Genomic DNA, 16,136 nt, shown 5'->3' with positions numbered 1-16,136 from the left:
AAGCCCCACGACCAACACACACAGACACACAGACACACACAGACACACACAGACACACACACACACAGACACACACACACACACATACACACACATCATAGCCTCTTCAACTATTGGTGTTGGGAAAACTGGACATCCACAGGCAGAAAACTAGAAGTGGATCTCTGCTTGCACTAACATTAACTCAAAATAGATTAACTATATTAAAATCAGCCAAACTACTATAACACAGAAAAAGGGTGATATTAGAACTTATAGGTATTGAGGTGCGAGCTGGGCAGCTGCACGCCGAGCACCAGTAGTTGCGCTCCAGATCCTGCAATCTCACACCGCCTGCCTAGACCCAGTAACCGCTAACTCCAGTTGGCCCCTGCGACCGGCGCCATGCATCGAGCGGCGCCCAGCACTCTGGGCAGCTCTGCTCACCGCCCTGGCTCTGTTCCTCAGGCCGCCGGTGACGAGGGTCCCATCTTACGCTGAGAGCCCTGTGATGCCAACACGCTGGCTCAGTGCAGGGGTGTGCCAATCTGGTGCCCGAGCCAGGCTATGCCTGCTGCCTGACATGTGCTCTGCCCTAGGGCCAGCCGTGCGGTGACTACACCGAACGCTGCAGCTGCAGCTAGAGGCTCAGCTGCCAGCTGCCACTGGGCAAGCCGTGCCCACTGCAGGCGCTACTGGATGGCTGCAGGTTCGCCCCCAATGCCAGCATCCTGGCCAGCTGAGGCTTACCTGCTGCTGGTGCCCTCCGCCTCAGGAAATACTAGTGAGTCGGAGAAGGACCGAGGCACAGGGAGCGTGGAGAGCCATGCCCTGCCCAGCACACATAGGGTGCCTGACTCCAAGTTCCATTCCATTCACGCAAAGCTGGACACCATCAAGAAAGGTCACGCGAAGGACAACCAGCGCTATAAAGTTGACTATGAGTCCCAGAGCATGGACACCCAGACCTTCTCCTCGGAGTCCAAACGGGAGACAGAATATGGTCCCTGCCTTAGAGAGATGGAAGACACCCTGAATCACCTGAAGTTCCTCAGTGTGCTGAGTCCCAGGGGTGTGCACATCCCCAACTGGGACAAGAAAGGATTTTATAAGAAGAAGCAGTGTAGCCACTCCAAAGGCAGAAAGCGGGACTTCTGCTGGTGCGTGGACAAGTATGGTCAGCCCCTCTCAGGCTTCAAGAGCAAGGGCACCGATGACGTGCACTGCCTCGGCATGCAGAGGCAGTAAACCCCACTGCATCAGTTAAATTGGAGCTCCAATACGCCTTACTTTGCACAAAAGACTGCAACGGACAGAACAGCACCTGCCTACAGCCTCAACTTATATTTCTTTTTGTGATGACTTGGTTTTGTGTGTGTGTGTTTTTTTTTAAGAAAACCAAAGTTTAGACAGAGATTTTTGAAATGTCTATTGTTCCTTTAAATGGTAAACTTGAGCATCTTTCCACTTTTCAGTAGTCAGAAAAGAAAATTAATTTCTCTGTTGCTTTCTGTAAAAATAACTGATACTCCTGCCCAAAACATCGGATTTGATCCCCTTCTAGAATCCTCTCCACATCTGCCCATTGGAACAGCTGACCTTCTGCCTCCCTCACTTCAGTGGCTATTGTAGAAGACACCTCTTTGCCCTCCGCCCTGCTCAGGCCTCATGGAGAACAGGAAAGTCAGAAACTCCAGTCACCTGGACAGGACATCTCTACCATACATGAGACCGCTGGCCCTCCTGGAACTATCTGATTCCAAGGCATGGACCCCTGGGCCACAAAGCTTCTTCATTATCTGCAAGTGACTTGATCTGCTTGGAAAATACTGGAGACATTGAGGTGGAATATAACTGACCAAGAAAGTTCTATAAAACTGACCAAAAAAGTTCTAGCACATTTTGGGAAACTTGTAAATGCAGATCTTTCTGACTTCCCTCCATTAGGCAGCTTTTCAAGGATGGAGCCTAGTGGAAGGCCCAGGGTGGCCTTGGCTGTGGTCCAGCAGGGCATGGAGGAGGCTGGGAGTATACCCCACACTTCACCAGTAATGGAGTAATCGCTCTGGAGACAACAACAACAACAACAAAATGTTTTCTAATTTAACTCCTAGTTTGGGGTTGAGGATAATGAACTATTTAAAGGCAAAGGTTTATTTTCACCCCTCATCTTTATTCTTGACCTAACAAAACAATGGTGTTTAATGTTATCTAAACAGGAAAGATGAACAGCTTGTTGAGAAGCCTCATAGGGACACTGGGAGCACATAGAGAATAACTTGTGTTTGTTGAACTTGGAGTCCAACTTATACTTTACAATTCACACATATATGCAGAGAGAGTTATATGTTCTCAATAGTTAACATTGTATACAGCATAGCCCAACTATAATAGGATCCATACTAGATAATCCTAGACAGTGTTAGATACTGGAAGGTGTCACTATGGCCGTGACCAGGAGAGGACACTCAGTCCAGGCTGGGCTTTTCTCTCCCCAAGGCCAAACCCATGGCAGCGTTGGGTGTGTGGCGATTTTCCTGTCCTACACTGCAGAGAGCTCTCCTTAAGAACAAAAAGAAGCCTCAAGACAGTCTGCCTACTTATTACGAGCTTTCCTTTATTTTTCAAATTTTTTGGGGGGGAAAGTATTTTTTGAAAAGTTTTGTCTTGCGATGTATTTATAAAAGTAAATAAAGTTTTTACCATTAAAATAATAATTAAAAAAATAACTTATAGGTACTGGCAGGAACTTCCTGAATAGAATCCCAGGGGCATAATAGATAGGAAAGAGACCCAACAAATGGGACTACACCAAAGAAAAAACCTACACAGACTAGAGACATAGCCACTAAATTAAAAAGACAGCCAACAAATTGGGAAAAGATATTTACCTGCAATACATCAGACAAAGGGCTAATTTTCAATGTATACATGGATCTCAAGGAACAACTCCTCCGCAAACTAATAAACCAATCACCAAATGGGCAGAGGAGCTAAGGAGAGACTTCTCATAAGAAGAGGTAAGAATAGCAAAGAAACATATCAGGAAAAGGTTCATCATCCCTGGCCATAAAGAAAATATAAATCAAAGTAATCCTGAGATACCATCTTATCCAAATATCTTGAATTAGACAACAAATGTTGGTGGGGAAGTGGAGAAATTAGAAAATGGCAAGGACATTTGTACAACCATGTTCCTTGCTGCTCAATTCACAGTGACAAGAAATGTATACAACCCAGATGCCCCACAATAAATGAATGGAACCAATAATTATGCCATCTATATACAATGAAATTTTACAGAGCCATTAGAAAGGATAAAATAATGTCATTTGCAGGGAAATGGAGACACTAGAATAAATCATGTTAAGAAAGTTAAGAGAACATCAAATTGACAAATGGTACCTGTTCCCCTGATATGTGGAAGAAAGGTTTAAAACACAATGGGATATGACATACTGTACAGGACTCTAGGCATCATTTACAGTAAGAACAGAATAGGAAGCATTTGGAGAAAATCACAAAGTTGTAATACCCAAGCACCTTTTCTATATAATACTATATATATATATATATATATATATATAGAGAGAGAGAGAGAGAGAGAGAGAGAGAGAGAGAGAGAGAGAGAATTGAATTGCAATGATAAGGAAACAAAGGAACTTTTCTTAATTTGTCTTTTCATTTTCTGATGAATCTGTATTCTTCACCATATATACAGGGAAGATGGGGGAAGGGCACAGAATTAGTGGGAAGTGGGTGCAAAAAATGCAGCACCAGAGCCCTCTGGCTGTACTGGACATTGATGAAAGTGAACCATGCAAGTCGAGGGTCAAGATGGGAGGGAGGGTAGGGAAGAGATTGTGGGAACAGAAAGGTAACCCTGCTCTATATCACCGCTAAAACAATTTTTTTTAAAAGAAGAGGGTTCCCAAATGAGAACATATGAGAATAAGAAAATACAGAGCAGATAATTCTTTTTTTATGTCCTTGGTATCTGATAGTTTCAATCAATATCTATTGTCCTACCAACTGAGTCATACCTCTAAACCCAAAAGTCCTTACAATATTCAAATTTTTCATTGATTTCTTCATATTTTCTATTTATTTTTGGTTTGTGTGTGTGTGTGTGTGTGTGTGTGTGTGTGTGTGTGTGTGTGTAAGAAATGGAGTTTGATCGCATGATCTAGGTGCTATCCCTGAGCTTCTTTTTTATTCAAGAGTACACTCTACCACTTGAGCCAAAGCTTCACTTCGGGATCTTCTTGAACAGTTTATGGGAGATAAAAGATTCACAGAGACGTTTTTGCACCGCTAGATTCAAATCATCATCTTCAGATCTCAGCCTCTGGAGTAGGTAGTATTATAGGCATGAGTCAAGGCTTCTGACTTATGAATTGTTGTCCCTTTTTAAAAAAGCTGGTGCCAGTGGTTCATGCCTGTAATCGTAGCACCACAGGAGGCTGAGATATGATAATTGAGTTTTAAAAACAACCTGGGTAAGAAAGTCTGTGAGACCATTATCTCATAATCTGGTTAGCAAGAAACCAGAAGGGGCACTGGCTCAAACTGGTAGAGTGATAGCCTTGAGCACAAAAGAACAGGGACTGCCCCCAGGCCCTGAGTTCAAGCCCCACATATAAAAAAATGTAAAAAATTTGCAATCACTTGTAATCTCAACATCCTCAATTGGTGGTGTATCTAAAGTTAATTTGCATCTCACTTCGTATGTATTTGAGGGGGAACTAAACATATAACATTTTTTTAAAAAAATGAGCAGTTGGGTTCAGGTGGCTCATGCCTGTAATCCTACCTTTTCAGGAGGCTGAGAAATGAATATGGTGGTTTAAAGACAACCTGGGCAGAAAAGTTCCCATGAGACTGCTATTTCCAATTAACCACTAAAAAACAAGAAATGACACTGTGGTTTAAACTGGTAGGGTAGAGTACTAGCATTGAGCAAAGGAGTTCTGGGACAATACCCATGCCCTGTGTTCAAGTCCCATGTCTGAAGGAAAAATAGAAATCAGGGCTGGGATGTTGGCTCAGTGCTAGAATGCTTGCCTTGCATGTTGAACCTTTGGGTTCAATTACTCAGTACCACATAAGCAGAAAAAGCCAGAAGTGGCATTGTTCCTCAAGTGGTAGCTGCTAGCCTTGAGGTGAAGAGCTAAGGGACAATGCCCAGGCCAGAGTTTAAGATCCATGATGGATAAAAACAAACAAAAATAGTTCAAACATTTAAATGATGTGCACAATAGACTATATACTAAAGATGAAAGATTACATTAATGAATTAATAATTAAAGTGATCAACATTGTTTCGATTTTGTAAGTGGTGAATATAGCAGAAAAAGTAATAAGAAATAATGATTCAGTTCTAACCACTCATATTGTTTTAAACTTATTTCTACTTTTAAACTAAAGGGGCACATAAGTATCATTTTACAAAAAAAACACAAATTGTACATGTATTTCAGCCTGAATTCCACATTTTATAATTTTCCTTTTAGTAAACAATCAGTATATTTTCATATAAAATACTTGTAATGCCTTTATTTAATACTTACATTCTAGTATTTGATTATATCATAATTCCTCCCTTACTTCTTTTCTTCATAGCCTTTCCTCCTTTCTATACTAGCAGTTAAATTAAGGGATTCATGCACTTAAGGAAGGTCCTCTAAAAATGAGCCACACGCCTGCTCTTTTTGCTTTAGTCACTTTTGATTTGTTGGTCATGTGGCTTGAACTCTGGGCCTGGAGACTGTCATTGCACTCTTCAGCTCATGGCAAGTGATCTACTGTTTGAGCCACAGTGCCACTTCTGATTTTCTGGTGGTTTAATGGAAATAAGAGTCTCACAGACTTTTCTGCCTAGACTGGCATTGAACTGTCATCTTCAGATCTCAACCTCCTGAGTAGCTAAGATTACAGGCATGAGCCACCTGCACCCAGCTCTGCTTTAGCCTTATTTTTTTTTGGGGGGGGGGCTCAACTCTGGGCCTGGACACTGTCCCTCAGCTCTTCAGCTCAAGTATAGCACTCTACCACTTGAGCCAAAGTTCCACTTCCAGTATTTTTTTATTCTGCTTATGTGATGCTGAGGAATGGAACACAGGGCTTCATGCATGCAAGGCAAGCGCTCTACCACTGAGCCACCTTCCCAACCCTGCTTTATCCATTTTTATGGCAGGGTTTTCTGTTTATGACCTGGCCAGCATGGTCCACTATCCTTCTTTTTACCTTTTCTGAGTAGATAAAATATAAAGCACAATGCATTGGGTTCAGATATTGATTGAGATCCAATATTGTGAATGTTTCCCTGGGATAGCTTCAAATCATAATTCTCTCTGTATCAGTCAAGACCTAATAGCTAACATTACAACTATGAGCTCTCATGCGTGGCTCAAATTTCTGACCACTAAAACATATGAACAAAGTTTTAATAATTTTAAATGTTCAATTTGAGGACAATGAGTGCTTTTAATTGCCTAGTTTCAAATTTCACCAAAAAACACAAATATTACCTTTTGATTTCCTAGATTAAATAAGCAGATAAACTTTAAAAAGCAATTAACTATTTAAAGAAAAAAGCTAGGGCTGGAAAGGTGGCTCAGTGGTAGGGCGCTTGCCTTGCTTATATCTGACTTGCTTTGGAAACAGGATTATTCTTCCATTCTACTTTCTACAAAGTTGCATGATTAGCAAACATGATTTAGAATGAGAATGGCCTCATACTTCATGTTCCACGTAGGAGTCTTCCTTTCTGTATATCACTCCCATAAATCTACATACTGGACTTGGCTTTATTGTTTCAATGTTGTCTTATTTGTAGTCTTCTATACTGTATTGAACCCTTATACTTAAATTCAGAACTTCTCTTTCTCCTATTATTGCTATTGTTTCCCTTACTGTTAGCTCATGTACACTTGGGAAATTATGAACAGCACGTACACTCACAAAAAGAATGTTCTGAAAGCCTTCTTCCCATTTAAAATTCCCTTAATTCACAGAGAACTTATAAAGTTTGAGCTCAATGTACTCATGTATAATGTATTTATAAGCAATATAAATTTCACATTTTCTCTTTATTACATTGTCTCTGAAACATGTGTTACCTCAGGTCCAAAGTGTCCTAGTGTTATTTCAGTGAAGCCAGAAAACATTCATTATACCTCAAGCAGCACAATCGATTGTTACTGGAAGTAACTGTTACTGGATGTGGAAACTGACCCCAAGAGAGGAATGGAACATAGAGGAATAACAAAGTTCAAATTATCTTGTGCTTTCCTTTTTACTGTACAGGAAAAGTATCCCAAGGCTTGAAGGAAACTCTATCCCTGGCTTTTCAGAGTGTGTTCTTTACTCATATAAAAGTTTTCTGTAAACTTCTAGTTGAGAGAATTACAAAAGGAAATAATGAACCATTTGAAGGCCAGCATAGAACAAAAGGAAATAATGTTGTTTTAAAAGTGTTCTCCTGCAAAGGAACAAAGACATGGAGGTTTTAAAGTGTCTTATGGATGGATATTTCACCCCTGAGATGATTCTCTTGATGCAGAAGTCAGTTATCAATTCCTTTGGTCTGGTCCTGAGTTCTCCAGAGCAATGAGGATTCCAAAAAAGCAGGATCCAGTGAGTATGATCAACAAAAGGACCCTCTTCTCTGAACAGTACACCTTTAAGATATTTCCCAAAGAAATATCTGGGATTTTTGTTTGCTTGTTTGTTTAGTTTGTGCTGGTTCTGGGGATTTAATCCAGAGGCTGGATCCTGTCCCTGAACAGTTGTCTTTCCTGCCCACCTGCCCCCAAAGCTAGTACTCTACTGCTTGAGCCAAAACTCCACTTCTGTTTTTTTGGTGTTCAATTTTTAATAAAAGTTTGACAGACTCAACTGCCTGGTTTGGCTTTGAATTAAGATAGTAAGAAAGCTAAGTGACATCAATTGCCTAGACTTCTCTTTTGAAACAATAAATATTAGATGAAGTTTATTGTAAAGCTAATATTTGACAATTTTCAAAGGAAGAGAATATGTCTAGCAAAGAAGCCATAACTTAAATAACTCAGCAAAAGTAGGTGCACTGAATCATTTTGAAATTATTTTTTCTGCTTAAGAAGATTATTGATCTTGTCCTTCCTTTTGGGGAAACTTAAGGTAATATTTGCACTTTTTGTTGGTTGTCAGGCTTGACCCTAGGCGCATTCCCTCAGCTCTTCAGCTCAAGTTGAGCGCTCTACCTCTTAAGCTACAGCACCACTTCCGGGTTTCTGGTGGTTAATTGAAGATAAGGGTCTCATGAACATTCCTGACCAGGCTGGCCTTGAACCACAATCCTCTGGTCTCAACCTCCTGATTAGCTAGGATTACAGGCATGAACCACCAGCACCCACCTCATATTTGCCCTTATGTGCACTGAATGACACTATGTAGACAAATAATGGAAATTTGAATCAAATGATGGCATTACAGCTTTTCAGAAAATTTGAGGTAGCAATAAATATGTCCTCCTTTCCATGTTGTTTCATTAATGACTCATGAGCTATGGGACCCTTACATTTGCATCCTCTGCCATCTGTGTAGGTGTATTTAGTATCAGGAAATGTTCATAGAGAAATACAGAAAGACAGATTTTTAGAAAGCAAAGAAGATAAGATATGAAAGAACAGCACAGAAGGAGATACATTTATTACACGGAAATTAAGAAGTAGCCTAAGAAATTTAGAATGCTAAAGGCATTGAGGAATAAGACTAGTTGATAACTATTTGTTCAATAACCAAAAATGGTTCTCTAAAACCATTTCTGGTATACCTTAGTTACTGTCCTTTATTCATTAACTCTGGAATTATGCCTTCTCTTCTGTCACAACTGTTAATTTGCCTCTGCCGTTTTGATGCCATAAATAACCAAAACTATTTCCAAATAGCACTTAGACTACCCTTCTCATTGTGATTAGCAGTGACCATTCAAAAACCTGGAGTCTTTGGGCTGGGAAGGTGGCTCAGTGGTAAAGTGTTTGCTTTGCATGCATGAGGCCCTGGGTTCGATTCCTCAGCACTACATAAGCGAAAAGAAAAAAGCCGGAAGTGGCGCTGTGGCTCAGGTGGTAGAGCGCTAACCTTGAGCTGAAGAGCTGAGGGACAACGCCCAGGCCCAGAGTTCAGGCCCCACAATCTGACCCTCCCCCCCAAAAAACCTGGAGTCTTTGAATTTCCAGAATGAATCTTCACCTGACATCTAAGCACATTCAAGCCATTAATTGCTGTGACCTAATGAACAAAACGTTTTTTTCAACGCAATATCCTAATATAAGTAGAGTACATGAATTAGGGACTATTGTCAGGAGTCAGTATGGCAGGAGCAATTATATATTCCGAGTATGGGTTCCTTATTTTGTATTTACTATCTAAATGTTTTTTTGGTTTTGTTTAGTTTTTTGTTTTTGCTAGTCAAGGGGCTTAAACTCAGGGCTAGGGAATAATTCCTGAATTTATTTATTTTTTTTGCTCAAGCCTATCACTCTACCACTTGAGGCACAACACCACTTCCAGTGTTTTTCTGTTTATGTGGTACAGAGGAATTGAACTCAGGGTTTCATGCATGCTAGGCAATCACCGTATCATGAAGCCACATTCCCAGAACCCTAAATGACTTTCTTAATTTGATATTATATTTTCATTCCATAAATATGTACCATAATATTGGCCAGGTGCTAGAAAATGATGTAGAAAAGAATACAATAAAATAAATCCAGTAAGGCTACTTGGACAATGAATAACCCTCACAGTCTAACAAGGGCACAGAGGGCTTACCTCATGGCGATGTATCAACACGCTGAGTGAGACCATTCCTGACGCACAGCCCACTTCCAGAACCAGAATGAGTAGGCCATCTTGGGTTCCAGCAACCTGGGGATGTTGGACCACCTCCTACAGCACCCATTCAATCAGTTCCAGAGAGAGAGAGAGAGAGACAGAGAGACAGAAAGAGAGAGAGAGAGAGAGAGAGAGAGAGAGAGAGAGAGAGAAAGTGAACCAGCATTATAGTTAAATCCGGTGCCAGTGGCTTAGAACTCTAATCCTAATTAAACAGGAGGGTGAGATATGAGAATCATGGTTCATAGACAGCCCAGGCAGGAACATCTGTGAGAATCTTATCTCCAAAGAACCACCAGAAAACTGGAAGTGGCAATGTGGGCTCAAGTGATAAAGCGCTAGCCTTGAGCTGAGGAGCTCAGGAACAGTGCCCAATCCTAGAGTTCCAGACCCACGACTGAAAGAAAGTGGACTTCCCACCACAAGAAGTGGACTGAATAGCGCCCATTGTCCTAGGGAGCATGGTAGAGAAGTCAGGCCGAGCTGCCTTTGAACTTGAAGTCATAAGTAGGTCACCTGGCTTCTCTGTGCCTCGATTTCCCCAGCTGCAAAACTGAACAAAGTGAAGGATCCCCTTCCTCATTGGGATAGGGTAATAATGAAAGAGAGCCATGTTTCAGTTCATAATCCCACACCTGTGGTACGATTAATAACAGGCCCCACTTGAGCCCTTTCTGGTATCTTCCTGTCATATGCTCACAGAATTGCCAAAAACATATCTGAAGGTCGCTCCCTCTCTGCCTAGCCATTCTCCAGAGTTCTGTCTGTATAAATCCCTTGTTTCCTCACAACTGTCCTGTAAGGAGAATCAGGTCCAATGGTTGAGGCCATACCAAGAGCTTCATATGTGGTCAAGAATCGGCTGCTGTTCACTGAGTTTGGGATAATCCATCAAAACCAATGACTGAGCATGGTGCCACATGTCTACCATCCCAACTAGAGAGGACCAGGCCTGGTGGAGCATATCTTTCACAGGAGGACTGCGATCCAGCCCAGCCTGAGCATATATTTATTTTCTATCTCAGAAATGCTCAAGACAGAAAGGCGGCTCATCAGAGCCGGGAGAGGAAACAATCAGGGGAGTCATGGTGCCCCCAGAGGGGTGTTTGACCTGGGTTGGTGTTGGGGCGGCCACTCACCTGTGCTGCTGAGAGAATCTATTGGCAGCTGCTCCAAGTGGAGCAGCAGCGATGGCAGCAGCATTGGGGACACCTGGGCCCAGAGCAGATGACTAGGGGCAGAGAACAGGTTGGGGATTTAGGCCTGCTGGCAGCACGCCATTGCCTGAGGTTTGAAACCTGGCACCACATGAAGGAGGGAAAGGGCCATGTGGGGGTGTGAGCATCAATTGGCTACTATACATCAACATCACCTTGAGTCTCTTCCTCACCACTCAGCCACCTCTACCTTCCTCAACTACTGGTAGTGGTGTAAACTAATAGAGGGAATCCCAGTGCTACCTGGCAGCATGGAATGTGTGCGTGGCCAGCATTCTTGTATCCCATTGGTCAGAAAGAAGCATGAAAGAATGGAGGTGTGGCCAGAATCCTGTGAAGCAAGCAGAATGGGTGAGTGTCAAGAGGCCATCCTGGGGCACTTTGAGCTGCCAGGATGTTCCCAGGACATGAGAACGAGCCCCAGGGGTTAACAAAATAAAAACAGATGGACATGCACATGGCGGTATGCTAATAAATACATATCTTTATAGAGTACCAGAGATGTCTAAACATTATTCAGTTATTTAGACTATATTCCTACCAATTCTTGAGTATTCATTATGCATCCATGTAATTAATGTTACTGTTTAAATCCTTAAAGTATTAATGAAAGCACAATGTCTGAAATTACTGTGTTCCTGTAAGTAATAATATTCTTTTAATGCTTCATAAATATTAAATAAAATCAACCAGCCTTCTGAAATGATGCTGTTTAATTTTATAAGATCATCATGCACCATGAACTCATTCAACTGTGACATTGAGTAAATTCCAGTGTTATTCCCTTGGATGGGAATAACATCCCATCTTAGTATCTTAGTATCTCCTGCCATTGGCTGGTGTCAGGACGGGGATTCGAAATGAGAGCCTAGGTTGCCACGTGGGCCTATGGCTTCCCTGATAGTCTGTCAGCCTTCAGCAATGCAAGGTGAAGTACCCTTTGCAACAGTGTCATTCAGACCCAGAAGGGTCACTGCAAAGGAAGAAAACATAAAAGGCCACATTTTTTCTGTGCATTGTTTTCCCTGAAAGACCTGGGGTTCTAGGATCACAGGAGCACCTGTGTGTCCAATGGCTTCACCCCATCATAGGGTGATTGAAGCTGAGGTGGACTTGCCAAGACCGGAGTTCAAGCCCCATGCTGAGAAAAAAAAATTAGCTCCCTGGCTTGCAATTCACACAGTTTATTCTTACAGGCTTTGGATTTGATCTCAGAATCTGGGTAAATCTGCAGCAATGTGGATGAAGGGGAAGATCGCCTTACATGAAGATAAAAAAGTCACGCCTGTTCACTAGTCCTGAATTAAAGACCCAGCCCTGGAAAACATGCTATTTATATATATTGTAAAGATAGGATTTATCCTTACCTATAGATGTTCAGTCCATACATGTTTGGTGTCGTTGTTCCTTGTATCTTTTGTTTTATTCATTTATTTATCATTGATTTTACTATGATGAAACCCATTGTGTTTATTACATTGATGACAACCTATCACAGAACATCTAGATTTGTAGAAATGTTCTCCATCATGCCTGACCCCCAGGATTCTCAGAGAAAAGGAAAAAAGTTTCACACTCTCCTTCTTACTCCACGATCCACTTGTTGGTAGTGCTGGGATCTGAACTTAGGGCAGAGCAAAACCAATTGGCCAATCAGTCAAGGTGATCATACAAATCTGTGAGCAAATAAGGAGTTTGGCCATCCCCAGAATCTGACATTGATCCCCAGGGTGGTCCACTATAGTCAGAAATTCATAATATAAACATAGGATCTAAATTGACATACATGTGTAAACAGCATCTTGTGTTCAGTGCAATAATTTTCGTTATTTTGTCTCTAATTAATGGAGGTATTTTGTATTTTAATAAGCATGGTCACAGGTATAACTGTGCTGACATGGATGACAACCTGTTCTCATGGTTACAGGGTTGCCTATGTATTCTCTCACAGGAGAGGATAAAAGGCACAATGACTGGCTTCTGACATAAGGATGAACCTTTGTCAGTGCTGGGATTTTAGTACAGGTCTGGGTAACTCTGTTGCACTGTGGGAGAAGGGGAAGCTCACCATCTTTGAAGAGTAGAATGTCAGGCCTGATGCAGAGCCTGATTTGAAGCCCCAGCAATGGACAAAATAGCAAGGCCACCTTTTTTAAACATAGGATTTCTCTTTACCTACAGGTGTGATATGTATCTTGCATTCAGTGTAGTTATTCTTTCTATTTTGTGTCTTTTTCAAGGATGTATTGTGTATATTATTGCATATGAGGTGACAGATATAACTGTGCTGACATGGATGACAGCCTATTCCCATGGCCAAGAGTTGCCTATATAGCATTCTCCATCCTCAATGAGACCTAGGACATTCACAGGACAGGAAAACCTGTGCCACCATAGGCTTCTCACATCAGAATGAATCTTTTGGTAGTGCAGGAATTTGAACTCAAAGCCTAGCAGGCCCAATTGGTGAATGGGTCATGGTGAGCACAGCAGGCTACGAGCCACTAAAGAACTAGGCCATTCCTGGGACCTGGGATGGAGCCCTGGTGGGGGCCAATATAGTGATAAATTCATAATTAAATAGAGGATCTATATTTCCAAACATGGGTGGGCGGCATCTTGCGCTTGGTGTAGTCATTCTCTTTGTTTTGTGTTTTATTCATTGATGTATTATGTATTTCCTTGAGTATACGATGACAGATATAACTGTGGTGAACTGGATGACAACCTATTCCCATTAGTATAGAGTTGTGTATATTCCCCCACACCACTACCAGCCTACTGGGAGTGGGAAATGCAGCCAGGGGCCCAGCTGTGAAAAAGACAGGACACAGCATGAGTCACCCTGGTTACCAGAGGCAAGAGAGAACATATGCCAACCCGCCCTGAGGACCCAGAATCCCCTGGATGATGCCAAAGATATGGACAGCCAGACTTGGGTCCCAAGGAAAAGCTGGAATATGCAGGTCTCTGGCAATTTAGGATTCATTGTAGACCATGATAGGGGACTAAAGACAACGTTGCTATTGAGGAAGGGCACCATCCAAGGTCAGGAAGAGGCAGACAAGCACCCAGGCAGTGGGCAGAGAATGATGAGGGAAAAATACACACACACACACACACACACACACACACACACACACACACACACACACACACACACGGGTAGCCCAAGGCCTCAGTAGTCCCTGAGCAACTGAACATCCCAAACTCAAAGAAGATGGCACTACCATCCTCAGACAAAATCTTGACAAAACTCAGAGCCTCTCACACATCTGAAATGGCTCATAAAACAGCATGGCATTTCCTACTGTACACACCGCTATGATGAAAACTCAGCCACAGCATTTCGGTTGTCAGTCATGGGGTTTGAACTTTGGGCCTGCGTGCTATCCCTCAGCTCTTCAGCTGAAGGTGTGCACTCTACCAATAGAGCCACAGCACCACTTCCAGTTTCCTGGTGTTTCCCTTGAGATGCAGTCTCACAGACTTTCCTACCCAAGATGGCTTTGAACCATGATCCTCAGATCTCAGCCTCCTGAGTAGCTAGGATGACAGTTGTGAGGCACTGGCAGTGCCCGTTTTAAGCCACCTTCTTACAATCAGGGGAAATCCAAATTGTCAGGCCATAAAGCACATGCAACCCTTCACTTTCAGACTTTGACACCAGTATCCAAAGCCATTCTTCCTTGGTTGCAGAGAATATAATCGACACTACCCTCCAACCCTACTCCCATCCGCTCACTCCCTGCCTAAAATAGGCCACAACCTCTGGAGTTCTTGGTAAGACAACGTCCAGCCTGCTGTAACTTTACACTCGGGAAAACTTGGGGAGCTCTTAGAAATGGCTGTACACTGAGGCCAGAACCTGGTGTTCCAACCACAGCAACCACCCTCCTTAACCATCTCTGGCAAGCAAGGGGTGTCTTTCTCTCTTGTTTTTTTGGATGAGGGGCTTGAACTCAGGGCTTGGGTTCTGTCCCTGATGATGAATTTGCTCAAGGCCAGTGCTCTACCATTTGAGGCATGGCACCACTTCCGGTTGGAGATTGGCGATGAGAATTTCATCAGAATTTCCTCTTTGTGCTGGGAAACATGTCCCTCTGGATCTCAGCCTCCCAGTAACCAGGATGACAGGCGTGAGCCATCAGCACATGGCCAATGGTGTCTCATTCTTTACAATTTCCAACTAGTCTTCCTCTAGACACTACCACCTAGACCCTCCTCTACCTCCCTCAGGGACAGCAAAGGGAGGCTCAGAATCTGGGGAAGGCCATAGGCATTAAAGTGCCCCCTTCACATCACTACCCCTTTCTAAGCTCCCATCTGCTTCCTCTGGATGACCTGGTTTTCTGGGGTATATCAGACCCACTTGGACTTCTTAGGCCTCCCTTGTATCCCCCCGGCACATCCAACTTGTACCTGAAAATTTATGGGGCCAGCTGCTCCATGTCCCAGTGGAAGACATTGGAAGGTTGCTGATAACCGGTTGTAGGGGTGCCCAGGGCAGAAAGACTGACCAGATCCCCTCTGTCAAAGAAGGAGACACAAAGCATGGATGGATCTCTTAAGTGCTACAGGGCACACCATCCACCTGTCACCCAAGTCCCTTGGAGTAAAGTTTTACCTTGACAGAACTGGGGCTTGAACTCAGGGTAAAGGTGCTGTCCCTGAGCTTCTTTTGCTTGATGAGAGCACTCTTCCACCTGAGCCACAGTACCACTTCTGGCTTTTTCTGTGTATGTGGGACCTAGCAATCGAACCCAGGTTTTCCTGTGTGCTAGGTGAGCCCACTACTGTTGAGACAAAATCCCAACATTAGATAGCTGTTCTTCTGTGACCCCTTAGGCCTGACTCAGGACAGTCTTGCACATCTTTACTGAGTATCTAACCAGCAGCCTTGGCTGGAAAAGAATGTAGTCTGCTATGTTGTCCTTTATCTATGGCATCTTTTCTCTCTGTGCTTCCTGTCCTATCCTCCTTGTTAAGCAAGACCCCCTTTCAAGTGCTGCCTCTATGAAGCCTGCTCTAATCACCCTGGCAGAGGGGGATCTTCCCCAG

General features: G+C 42.9%; 1 pseudogene; it reads left to right on the top strand.

Moving 5' to 3' along the window:
• The first annotated feature begins 341 nt into the window (after nucleotides 1–341).
• LOC122103114 lies at nucleotides 342–1,280 on the top strand (annotated as a pseudogene).
• Nucleotides 1,281–16,136: the final 14,856 nt, after the last annotated feature.

Source organism: Dipodomys spectabilis, unplaced genomic scaffold (assembly GCF_019054845.1).
Source record: "Dipodomys spectabilis isolate Male_0828 unplaced genomic scaffold, ASM1905484v1 ptg001785l, whole genome shotgun sequence".
In the NCBI taxonomy this organism is placed as follows: Eukaryota; Metazoa; Chordata; class Mammalia; order Rodentia; family Heteromyidae; genus Dipodomys; species Dipodomys spectabilis.
The sequence above is the reverse complement of the archived record's forward strand: the minus strand, read 5'-3'. Positions and strand labels throughout refer to the sequence as shown.